We start from the raw sequence: 10,796 nt of genomic DNA, 5'->3' as shown, positions 1-10,796 counted from the left end.
GTCTCTCAGGGTCTCAGGGCCTCTCGGTCTCAGGGTCTCTGTGTCTCAGGGCCTCAGGGCCTCTGGGTCTCTGGGTCTCAGTTTCTCAGTGTCTCAGGGTCTCAGGGTCTCAGGGTCTCAGGGCCTCTGGGTCACTGTCTCTCAGGGTCTCAGGGCCTCTCGGTCTCAGGGTCTCAGTGCCTCAGCGTCTCAGGGTCTCAGGGCCTATGGGTCTCAGGGTCTCAGGGTCTCTGAGTCTCAGGGTCTCAGGGTCTCAGGGCCTCTGGGTCTCTGGGTCTCAGGGCCTCTGGGTGTCTGTGTCTCATGGTCTCAGGGTCTCAGTGTCTCAGGGTCTCAGGGCCTCTGGGTCTCTGTGTCTCACTGTCTCAGGGCCTCTGGATCACTGTCTCTCAGGGTCTCAGGGCCTCTCGGTCTCAGGGTCTCCGTGCCTCAGGGACTCAGGGTCTCAGGGCCTCTGGGTGTCTGTGTCTCAGGGCCTCAGGGTCTCAGTGTCTCAGTGTGTCAGGGTCTCAGTGTCTCAGGGCCTCTGGGTCTCCAGTTCTCTGTGTCTCAGGGTCTCAGGGCCTCTAGGTCTCTGTGTCTCAGTGTCTCAGGGCCTCACTGTCTCAGGGTCTCAGGGCCTCAGGATCACTGTGTCTCAGGGTCTCAGGGCCGTTTGTCTCAGGGTCTCAGGGCCTCTGGGTCTCTTGGTCTCTGAGTCTCAATGTCTCAGGGTCACAGGTTCTCAGGGCCTCTGGGTCTCAGGGTCTCAGGGCCTCTGGGTCTCTGTGTCTCAGGGTCTCAGTGCCTCTGGGTCTCAGGGTCTCAAGGCCTCTGTGTCTCAGGGTCTCAGGGCCTCTGGGTCTCTGTGTCTCAGGGTCTCAGTGCCTCTGGGTCTCAGGGTCTCAGGACCTCAGGACCTCAGGGCATCTGGGTCTCAGGGTATCTGTGTCTGTGTCTCAGGGTCTCACGGCCTCTGGTTCTCTTGGTTTCTGAGTCTCAATGTCTCAGTGTCTCATGGTCTCAGAGCCTTTGGGTCTCAGTGTCTCAGGGTCTCAGGGCCTCTGGGTCTCCAGGTCTCTGGGTCTCTGTGTCTCAGGGTCTCAGGGCCTCTGGGTCTCTGTGTCTCAGTGTCTCAGGGCCTCACTGTCTCAGTGTCTCAGGGCCTCAGGGTCTCTTGGTCTCTGAGTCTCAATGTCTCAGTGTCTCAGGGTCTCAGGGTCTCAGGGCCTCTGGGTCTCTGAGTCTCAATGTCTCAGTGTCTCAATGTCTCAGGGTCTCAGGGCCTCTGTGTCTCAGTGTCTTGGTGTCTCAGTGTCTCAGGACTTCTGGGTCTCTGAGTCTCTGTGTCTCAGGGTCTCAGGGTCTCTGCGCATCTGGGTCTCTATGTCTCAGGGTCTCAGGGCCTCTGGGTCTCAGGGCCTCTGGGTCTCTGTGTCTCATTGTCTTGGTGTCTCAGGACTTCTGGGTCTCTGAGTCTCTGTGTCTCAGGGTCTCAGGGTCTCAGGGCATCTGGGTCTCAATGTCTCAGTGTCTCAGGGTCTCAGGGCCTCAGGGCCTCTGGGTCTCTTGGTCTCTGAGTCTCAATGTCTCAGGGTCTCAGGGCCTCAGGGCCTCAGGGTCTCTGGGTCTCTGTGTCTCAGAGTCTCAGGGTCTCAGGGCATCTGGGTGTCTATGTCTCAGGGTCTCAGGGCCTCTGGGTCTCAGGGCCTCTGGGTCTCTGTGTCTCATTGTCTCAGCTTCTCAGGGCCTCTGGGTTTCAGGGTCTCAGTGTCTCAGGGTCTCAGGGTCTCAGGGCCTCTAGGTCTCAGGGAATCAGTCCCTCAGGGTCTCGAGGTCTCTGTGTCTCAGGGTCTCAGTGCCTCTGGGTCTCTGAGTCTCAATGTCTCAGTGTCTCAGGTTCTCAGGGTCTCACGGCCTCTAGGTCTCAGGGTCTCAGTGTCTCAGGGTCTCAGGGCCTCTGGGTCTCTGTGTCTCAGGGTCTCAGGGTCTCTGGGTCTCTGACTCTCACTGTCTCAGGGTCTCAGTGTATCAGGGTCTCAGGGTCTCTGCGTCTCTGTGTCTCAGGGTCTCAGGGCCTCTGGGTCTCTGGGTCTCAGTGTCTCAGTCTCTCAGGGTCTCTGGGTCTCCAGGCCTCTGGGTCTCTCTGTCTCAGGGTCTCAGGACCTCAGGGCCTCTGGGTCTCTGTGCCTCACTGTCTCAGGGCCTCTGGGTCACTGTCTCTCAGGTTCTCAGGGTCTCTCGGTCTCAGGGTCTCAGTGCCTCAGGGTCTCAGGGTCTCAGGGCCTATAGGTCTCAGGGTCTCTGGGTCTCTGTGTCTCAGGGTCTCAGGGCCTCTGGGTCTCTGTGTCTCAGTGTCTCAGGGCCTCACTGTCTCAGTGTCTCACGGCCTCAGGGTCTCTTGGTCTCTGAGTCTCAATGTCTCAGTGTCTCAGGGTCTCAGGGTCTCAGGGCCTCTGGGTCTCTGAGTCTCAATGTCTCAGTGTCTCAATGTCTCAGGGTCTCAGGGCCTCTGTGTCTCAGTGTCTTGGTGTCTCAGTGTCTCAGGACTTCTGGGTCTCTGAGTCTCTGTGTCTCAGGGTCACAGGTTCTCAGGGCCTCAGTGTCTCAGGGTCTCAGGGCGTCTGGGTCTCTGTGTCTCAGGGTCTCAGGGTCTCTGGGTCTCTGACTCTCACTGTCTCAGGGTCTCAGTGTATCAGGGTCTCAGGGTCTCTGCGTCTCTGTGTCTCAGGGTCTCAGGGCCTCTGGGTCTCTGGGTCTCAGTGTCTCAGTCTCTCAGGTTCTCTGGGTCTCCAGGTCTCTGGGTCTCTCTGTCTCAGTGTCTCAGGACCTCAGGGCCTCTGGGTCTCAGGGTCTCAGGGTCTCAGTGTCTCAGGGTCTCAGGGCCTCTGGGTCTCTGTGTCTCACTGTCTCAGGGCCTCTGGGTCACTGTCTCTCAGGGTCTCAGGGTCTCTCGGTCTCAGGGTCTCAGTGCCTCAGGGTCTCAGGGTCTCAGGGCCTATAGGTCTCAGGGTGTCTGGGTCTCAGGGTCTCAGGGCTCTGGGTCTCTGTGTCTCAGGCTCTCAGGGTCTCAGGGTCTCAGGGCCTCTGGGTCACTGGGCCTCTGAGTCACAGTGTCTCAGTGTCTCAGGGTCTCAGGGCCTCAGGGTCTCTGTGTCTCAGGGTCTCAGGGCCTCTGGGTCTCTGTGTCTCTGTGTCTCAGGGTCTCAGGGTCTCTGTGTCTCAGGGTCTCAGGGCCTCTGGGTCTCTGTGTCTCAGGGTCTCAGGGTCTCTGGGTCTCTGTGTCTCACTGGCTCCGGGCCTCTGGGTCACTGTCTCTCAGGGTCTCAGGGCCTCTCGGTCTAGGGTCTCTGTGTCTCAGGGCCTCAGGGCCTCTGGTCTCTGGGTCTCAGTTTCTCAGTGTCTCAGGGTCTCAGGGTCTCAGGGCCTCTGGGTCTCTGTGTCTCAGGGTCTCAGGGCCTCTGGGTCTCTGTGTCTCAGTGTCTCAGGGCCTCTGGGTCACTGTCTCTCAGGGTCTCAGGGCCTCTCGGTCTCAGGGTCTCAGTGCCTCAGCGTCTCAGGGTCTCAGGGCCTATGGGTCTCAGGGTCTCTGAGTCTCTGTGTCTCAGGGTCTCAGGGCCTCTGGGTCTCTGGGTCTCTGGGTCTCAGGGTCTCAGGGCCTCTGGGTCTCTGTGTCTCAGTGTCTCAGGGTCTCAGGGCCTCTGGGCCTCAGGGTCTCTGTGTCTCTGAGTCTCAGTGTCTCAGTGTCTCAGGGTCTCAGGGCCTCTGGGTCTCTGTGTCTCACTGTCTCAGGGCCTCTGGGTCACTGTCTCTCAGGGTCTCAGGGCCTCTCGGTCTCAGGGTCTCCGTGCCTCAGGGACTCAGGGTCTCAGGGCCTCTGGGTGTCTGTGTCTCAGGGCCTCAGGGTCTCAGTGTCTCAGTGTCTCAGGGTGTCTGGGTCTCAGGGCCGCTGGGTCTCCAGGTCTCTGGGTCTCTGTGTCTCAGGGTCTCAGGGCCTCTAGGTCTCTGTGTCTCAGTGTCTCAGGGCCTCACTGTCTCAGGGTCTCAGGGCCTCAGGATCACTGTGTCTCAGGGTCTCAGGGCCGTTTGTCTCAGGGTCTCAGGGCCTCTGGGTCTCTTGGTCTCTGAGTCTCAATGTCTCAGGGTCTCAGGGTCTCAGGGCCTCTGGGTCTCTGAGTCTCAATGTCTCAGGGTCTCAGGGCCTCTGGGTCTCAGTGTCTCGGTGTCTCCGTCTCTCAGGACTTCTGGGTCTCTGAGTCTCAGTGTCTCAGGGTCACAGGTTCTCAGGGCCTCTGGGTCTCAGGGTCTCAGGGCCTCTGGGTCTCTGTGTCTCAGGGTCTCAGTGCCTCTGGGTCTCAGGGTCTCAGGACCTCAGGACCTCAGGGCATCTGGGTCTCAGGGTCTCTGTGTCTGTGTCTCAGGGTCTCACGGCCTCTGGTTCTCTTGGTTTCTGAGTCTCAATGTCTCAGTGTCTCAGTGTCTCATGGTCTCAGGGCCTTTGGGTCTCAGTGTCTCAGGGTCTCAGGGCCTCTGGGTCTCCAGGTCTGTGGGTCTCTGTGTCTCAGGGTCTCAGGGCCTCTGGGTCTCTGTGTCTCAGTGTCTCAGGGCCTCACTGTCTCAGTGTCTCAGGGCCTCAGGGTCTCTTGGTCTCTGAGTCTCAATGTCTCAGTGTCTCAGGGTCTCAGGGTCTCAGGGCCTCTGGGTCTCTGAGTCTCAATGTCTCAGTGTCTCAATGTCTCAGGGTCTCAGGGCCTCTGTGTCTCAGTGTCTTGGTGTCTCAGTGTCTCAGGACTTCTGGGTCTCTGAGTCTCTGTGTCTCAGGGTCACAGGGTCACAGGTTCTCAGGGCCTCTGGGTCTCAGGGTCTCAGGGCCTCTGGGTCTCTGTGTCTCAGGGTCTCAGTGCCTCTGGGTCTCAGGGTCTCAATGTCTCAGGGTCTCAGGACCTCAGGGCATCTGGGTCTCAGGGTATCTGTGTGTTAGCGTCTCAGGGCCTCTGGGTCTCTGTGTCTCAGGGTCTCAGGTTCTCAGTGTCTCAGGGCCTCTGGGTCTCAGGGTCTCAGTGTCTCAGGGTCTCAGTGCCTTTGGGTCTCTGGGTCTCTGAGTCTCAGTGTCTCAGGGTCTCAGGGTCTCAGGTCCTCTGGGTCTCAGGGTCTCAGTGTCTCAGGGTCTCAGGGCCTCTGGGTCTCTGTGTCTCAGGGTCTCAGGTTCTCAGGGTCTCAGGGCCTCTGGGTCTCTGTGTCTCAGGGTCTCAGGTTCTCAGTGTCTCAGGGCCTCTGGGTCTCAGGGTCTCAGTGTCTCAGGGTCTCAGTGCCTTTGGGTCTCTGGGTCTCTGAGTCTCAGTGTCTCAGGGTCTCAGGGTCTCAGGTCCTCTGGGTCTCAGGGTCTCAGTGTCTCAGGGTCTCAGGGCCTCTGGGTCTCTGTGTCTCAGGGTCGCAGGGCCTTGGATCTCAGGGTCTCAGTGTCTTAGGGTCTCAGGGCCTCTGTGTCTCAGGGTCTCAGGGTCTCAGGGCCTCTGGGTCTCAGGGTCTCTGGATCTCTCGTTCTCAGGGTTTCTGGGTCTCAGTGTATCAGTTTTCTCAGGGTCTCTGGGTCTCATGGTCACAGTCTCTCAGTGTCTCAGGGTCTCAGTGTCTCAGGGTCTCTGGTTCCCTGGGCCCCAGGGTCTCAGGTTCTCAGTGTCTCATTTTCTCAGGGTCTCTCGGCTTCAGGGTTTTCAGTGTCTCAGTGTCTCAGGGTCTCATGGTCACATTGTGTCAGTGCCTCAGGGTCTCAGTTTCTCAGTGTCTCAGAGTGTCAGGGCCTCAGTGCCTCTGTGTCTCAGTGTCTCTGTGTCTCCGGGGTCAGTGTCTCTGTTTCTCAGTGTCTCAGGGTCTCAGTGTCTCAGTGTCGCAGTGTCTCAGTGTCTCAGGGTCTCGGGGTCTCATGGTCCCATTGTCTCAGGGTCTCAGGGTCTCAGTGTCGCAGTGTCTCAGTGTCGCAGTGTCTCAGTGTCTCAGGGCCTCAGGGTCTCTGTGTCTCAGTGTCTCAGGGTCTCAGTGTCTCAGGGTCTCAGTGTCTCTAGGGTCTCAGTCTCTCTGGGACTCAGGGAATCAGGGTGTCAGGGTCTCAGAGTCTCAGCTCTCAGTGTCTCAGGGTCTCAGTGTCTCAGTATCTTAGTGTCTCAGGGTCTCAGTGTCACTGGGTCTCTGGGTCTCAGGGTCTCAGTGTCTCAGGGTCTCAGTATCTCAGTGTCGCACGGTCTCAGTGTCTCAGCGTCTCTGGGTCTCAGTTTGTCATGGTTTCAGGGTCTCTGTATCTCAGGGTCTCAGGGTCTCTGGGTCACTGCGTGTCTGGGTCTCAGTGACTCTGGGTCTCAGTGCCTCAGGGTCTCTGGGTCTATGGCTCTCAGGGACTCTGGGTCTCTGGGTCTCAGTGTCTCAGGGTTTCAGGGTCACAACGTCTCTGTGCCTCAATGTCTCTGTCCCAGTGTCTCGGTGTCTCTGTGTCTCAGGGTCTCCGGGTCTCAGGGTCTCTGCGTCTCTGGTCCTTTGGGTCTCAGGGTCTCTGTGCCTCAGTGTCTCAGTGTCTCAGGGTCTCAGTCTCTCAAGGTCTCAGTGTCTCTGGGTCTCAGGGGCTCATGGTCACAGTGTCTCAGTGTCTCAGGGTCTCAGTGTCTCAGTGTCTCAAGGTCTCTGGTTCCCTGGGTCAGAGGGTCTCAGTGTGTCATTGTCTCAGGTTCTCAGTGTCTCATTTTCTTAGGGTCTCTGGGTCTCAGGATCTCAGTGTCTCAGTGTCTCAGTGACTCAGGGTCTCACAGTTACATTGTCTCAGTGTCTCTTGGTCTCAGGGTCTCAGCTTCTCAGGGTCTCTGGGTCTCAGTTTCTCAGTGTCTCAGAGTCTCAGGGACTCAGAGTCTCAGTGTCTCAGGGGCTCAGGGCCTCAGTGCCTCTGTGTCTCAGGGTCTCAGTGTCTCAGGGCCTCAGTGTCTCCATGTCTCCGTGTCTCAGGGTCTCAGTGTCTCAGTGTCTCCCTGTCTCAGGGTCTCAGTGTCTCAGGGTCTCAGTGTCTCACTGTCTCAGTGTCTCTGTGTTTCAGGGTATCAGGGTCTCAGGGTCTCAGGGTCTCTGGGTATCAGAATCTCAGTGTCTCAGGGTCTAAGAGTCACTGGGTCTCTGGGTCTCAGGGTCTCAGGTTTTCAGGGTTGCAGTGTCTCAATGTCTCAGGGTCTCATTGTCGCAGGGTATCAGTGCCTCAGGTTCTCAGGTTGTCTTGGTCTCAGGGTCTCTGCTTCTTAGGGCCCCTGGGTCTCTAGGTCTCAGTTTCTCTGGGTCTCTGTGTCTCTGTGTCTCAGGGTCTCAGTGTTTCAGGGTTTCTGGGTTCAGGGTCTCTGTGTCTCAGTGTCTCAGGGTCTCAGCATCTCAGTGTTTCAGGGTCTCAGTGTCTCAGGGTCTCTGTGCCTCAGTGTCTCAGCTTCTCAGTGTCTCAGTGTTTCAGGGTCTCAGTGTCTCAGGGTCTCAGCTTCTCAGTGTCTCAGTGTTTCAGTTTTTCAGGGTCTCAGTGGCTCAGTGTCTCAGGGTCTCAGTGTCTCAGGGTTTCAGGGTCTCTGGGTCTCTGGATCTCTGGTTCTCAGAGACTCTGGGTCTCAGGGTCTCATTTTCTCAGGGTCTCTGGGTATCAGGGTGTCAGGGCCTCAGGGTTTCAGGGTTGCAGCGTCTCAATGTCTCAGTGTCTCAGTGCCACAGGGTCTCAGTGTCTCAGGGTCTCAGGTTCTCTTGGACTCAGGGTCTCTGCTTCTCAGGGTCTCAGGGTCTCAGGGTCTCAGTGTATCAGTGTCTCAGGGTCTCAGTGTCTCATGTTCTCAGTCTCTCTGTGTCTCAGTGTCTCAGGGATTCAGGGTCTCAGAGTCTCAGCTCTCAGTGTCTCAAGTTCTCAGTGTCTCAGTGTTTCAGGGTCTCAGTGTCTCAGGGTCTCCGGGTCTCAGTGTCTCAGGGTCTCAGTTTCACTGGGTCTCTGGGTCTCAGGGTCTGAGGGTTTCAGGGTTGCAGTGTCTCAATGTCCCAGTGTCTCAGGGTCTCAGTGTCTCAGCATCTGAGGGTCTCTGGGTCTCTGTGTCTCTGTATCTCAAGGTCTCTGGGTCTCAGGGTCTCTTCGTCTGTTGGTCTCACTGTCCCTGTGTCTCAGGGTCTCTGTATCTCTGGGTCTCAGTTTCTCAGGGTCTCTGTGTCTCTGGACCTCAGTGTCTCAGAGTCTCAGCTCTCAGTTTCTCAGGGTCTCAGTGTCTCAATGTCTCAGTGTCCCAGTGTCTCAGGGTCTCGGGGTCTCTGGGTCTCAGGGTCCCTGGGAATTAGTGTCTAATTTTCTCTGGGTCCCATGGTCACAGGGTATCTGCATCTCTGGGTCCCTGGGTCTCAGTGTTTCAGTGTCTCCGGGTCTCAGTGTCTCAGGTTCTCAGAGTCTCAGTCTCTCGGTGTCTCAGCGGCTCAGGGTCTCAGGGTTTCAGGTTTGCAGTGTCTCAGTGTCTCAGTGGTGGAGGGTCTCAGTGTCTCAGTGTCTCAGCCTCTCTGGGTCTCAGGGTCTCTGGGTCTCAGGGTCTCAGTGTCTCAGAGTCTCTGGGTATCAGTGCCGCAGTGTCTCAGTGCCTCAGGGTCTCAGGGCCTCTGGGTCTCTTTGTCTCAGGGTCTCAGGGTCTCAGGACTTCTGGGTCTCTGAGTCTCAGTGTCTCAGGGTCTCAGGGCCTCTGGGTCTCAGGGTCTCAGTGTCTCAGAGTCTCTGGGTATCAGTGCCGCAGTGTCTCAGTGTCTCAGGGTGTCAGGGTCTCAGGGTCTCAATGTCTTAGGGTCTCAGTGTCTCATGTCTCAGTATCTCAGGTTCTCAGTGTCTCAGGGTCCCAGGGTCTCTGGGTCTCCGTGTCTCCGTGTCTCTGGGTCTCGGGGTCTCTGTGTCTCAGTGTCTCAGGGTCTCAGGATCTCAGTGTCTCAGGGTCTCTGGGTCTCAGTGTCTCAAAGTCTCAGTCTCTCAGTGTCTCAGTGTCTCAGCCTCTCTGGGTCTCATGGTCTCTGGGTCTCAGGGTCTCAGTGTCTCAGAGTCTCTGGGTATCAGTGCCGCAGTGTCTCAGTGTCTCAGGGTCTCAGGGTCTCAATGTCTTAGGGTCTCAGTGTCTCATGTCTCAGTATCTCAGGTTCTCAGTGTCTCAGGGTCCCAGTGTCTCTGGGTCTCAGTGTCTCCGTGTCTCTGGGTCTCTGGGTCTCGGGGTCTCTGTGTCTCAGTGTCTCAGGGTCTCAGCATCTCAGTGTCTCAGGGTCTCTGGGTCTCAGTGTCTCAGTGTCTCAATGTCTCAAGGTCTCTAGGTCTCTGGGTCTCTGGGTCACTGGGTCTCAGGATCTCTGGGTCACTGGGTCTATGTGTCTCAGTGTCTCACTGTGTCAGGGTCATTGGGTCTCTGGGTCTCTGTGTCTCAGTGTTGCAAGGTCACAGGGTCTCTGAGTCTCTGGGTCCCTGTGTCTCAGTGTCTCAGTGACTCAGGGTCTCTGGGTCCCTGTGTATCAGTGTCTCTGTTTCTGTGGGTCTCTGGGTCTCACTGTCTCAAAGTCTCAGTCTCTCGGTGTCTCCGGGTCTCTGGGTCTCAATGTCTAAGGGTTTCAGTGTCTCAGGCTCTCTGGGTGTGTGTGTCCTCGTGTCTCAGTGTCTCTGGGTCTGAGTGTCTCAGGGTCTTCGGGTCTCAGGGTCTCTTAGTCTCTGGGTCACTGGGTCTCAGTGTCTCAGGTTCTCTGAGTCTCTGGGTCCCTGTGTCTGAGTGCCTCAGTGTCTCACTGTCTCTGGGTCTCTGGGTCTCAGTGTCGCAATGGCTCTGGGTCTCTGGGTCTCAGTGTCTCAAAGTCTCAGTCCCTCAGTGTCTCAGGGTCTATGGGTCTCTGGGTCTCTGGACTCTGTGTCTCAGTCTCTCAGGGTTTCAGTGTCTCAGGGTCTCAGTATCTCAGGGTCTCAAGTTCTCTCGGTCTCTGGGTCACTGGGTCTCAGGGTCTCTGGGACACTGGGTCTATGTGTCTCAGTATCTTAATGTCTCAGGGTCATTGGGTCTCTGGGTGTCTGTGTCTCAGTGTCTCACTGTCTCAAGGTCTCAGGGCCTCTGAGACTCTGGGTCCCTGTTTCTCAGTGTCTCAGTGACACAGGGTCTCTGGGCCTCAGTGTCTCAAAGTCTCAGTCTCTCAGTGTCTCAGGTCCTCTGGGTCTATGGGTCTCAGTGTCTCATGTCTCAGGGTCTCACTGTCTCAGTGTCTCAAGGTCTCTGGGTCACTGGGTCTCAGGATCTCTGGGTCACTGGGTCTATGTGTGTCAGTGTCTCAGGGTCATTGGGTCTCTGGGCCTCTGTGTCTCAGTGTCTCAAGGTCTCAGGGTCTCTGAGTCTCTGTGTCCCTGTGTCTCAGTGTCTCTGTGACTCTGGGTCTCTGGGTCTCTGTGTCGCAGAGTCTCAGTGTCTCTGGGTCTGTGGGTCTCTGGGTTTCAGTGTCTCAAAGTCTCAGTTTCTCTGTGTCTCCAGGTCCCTGGGTCTCTGGGTCTCTGCTCTCTGTGTCTCAGTGTCTCAGGGTTTCAGTGTCTCAGGATCTGTGTCCCTGTGTCTCAGTGTCTCTGTGACTCTGGGTGTCTGGGTCTCTGTGTCGCAGAGTCTCAGTGTCTCTGGGTCTGTGGGTCTCTGGGTTTGTGTCTCAAAGTCTCAGTTTCTCTGTGTCTCCAGGTCCCTGGGTCTCTGGGTCTCTGCTCTCTGTGCCTCAGTGTCTCAGGGTTTCAGTGTCTCAGGATCTCTGGGTCTCTGTGTCCCAGTGTCTCAGTGTCTCAGGGA

This window comes from Carcharhinus amblyrhynchos, unplaced genomic scaffold (assembly GCF_965287045.1).
Source record: "Carcharhinus amblyrhynchos unplaced genomic scaffold, sCarAmb.v2.hapA scaffold_60, whole genome shotgun sequence".
NCBI lineage: Eukaryota > Metazoa > Chordata > Chondrichthyes > Carcharhiniformes > Carcharhinidae > Carcharhinus > Carcharhinus amblyrhynchos.
This window is presented reverse-complemented; position numbering follows the sequence as displayed.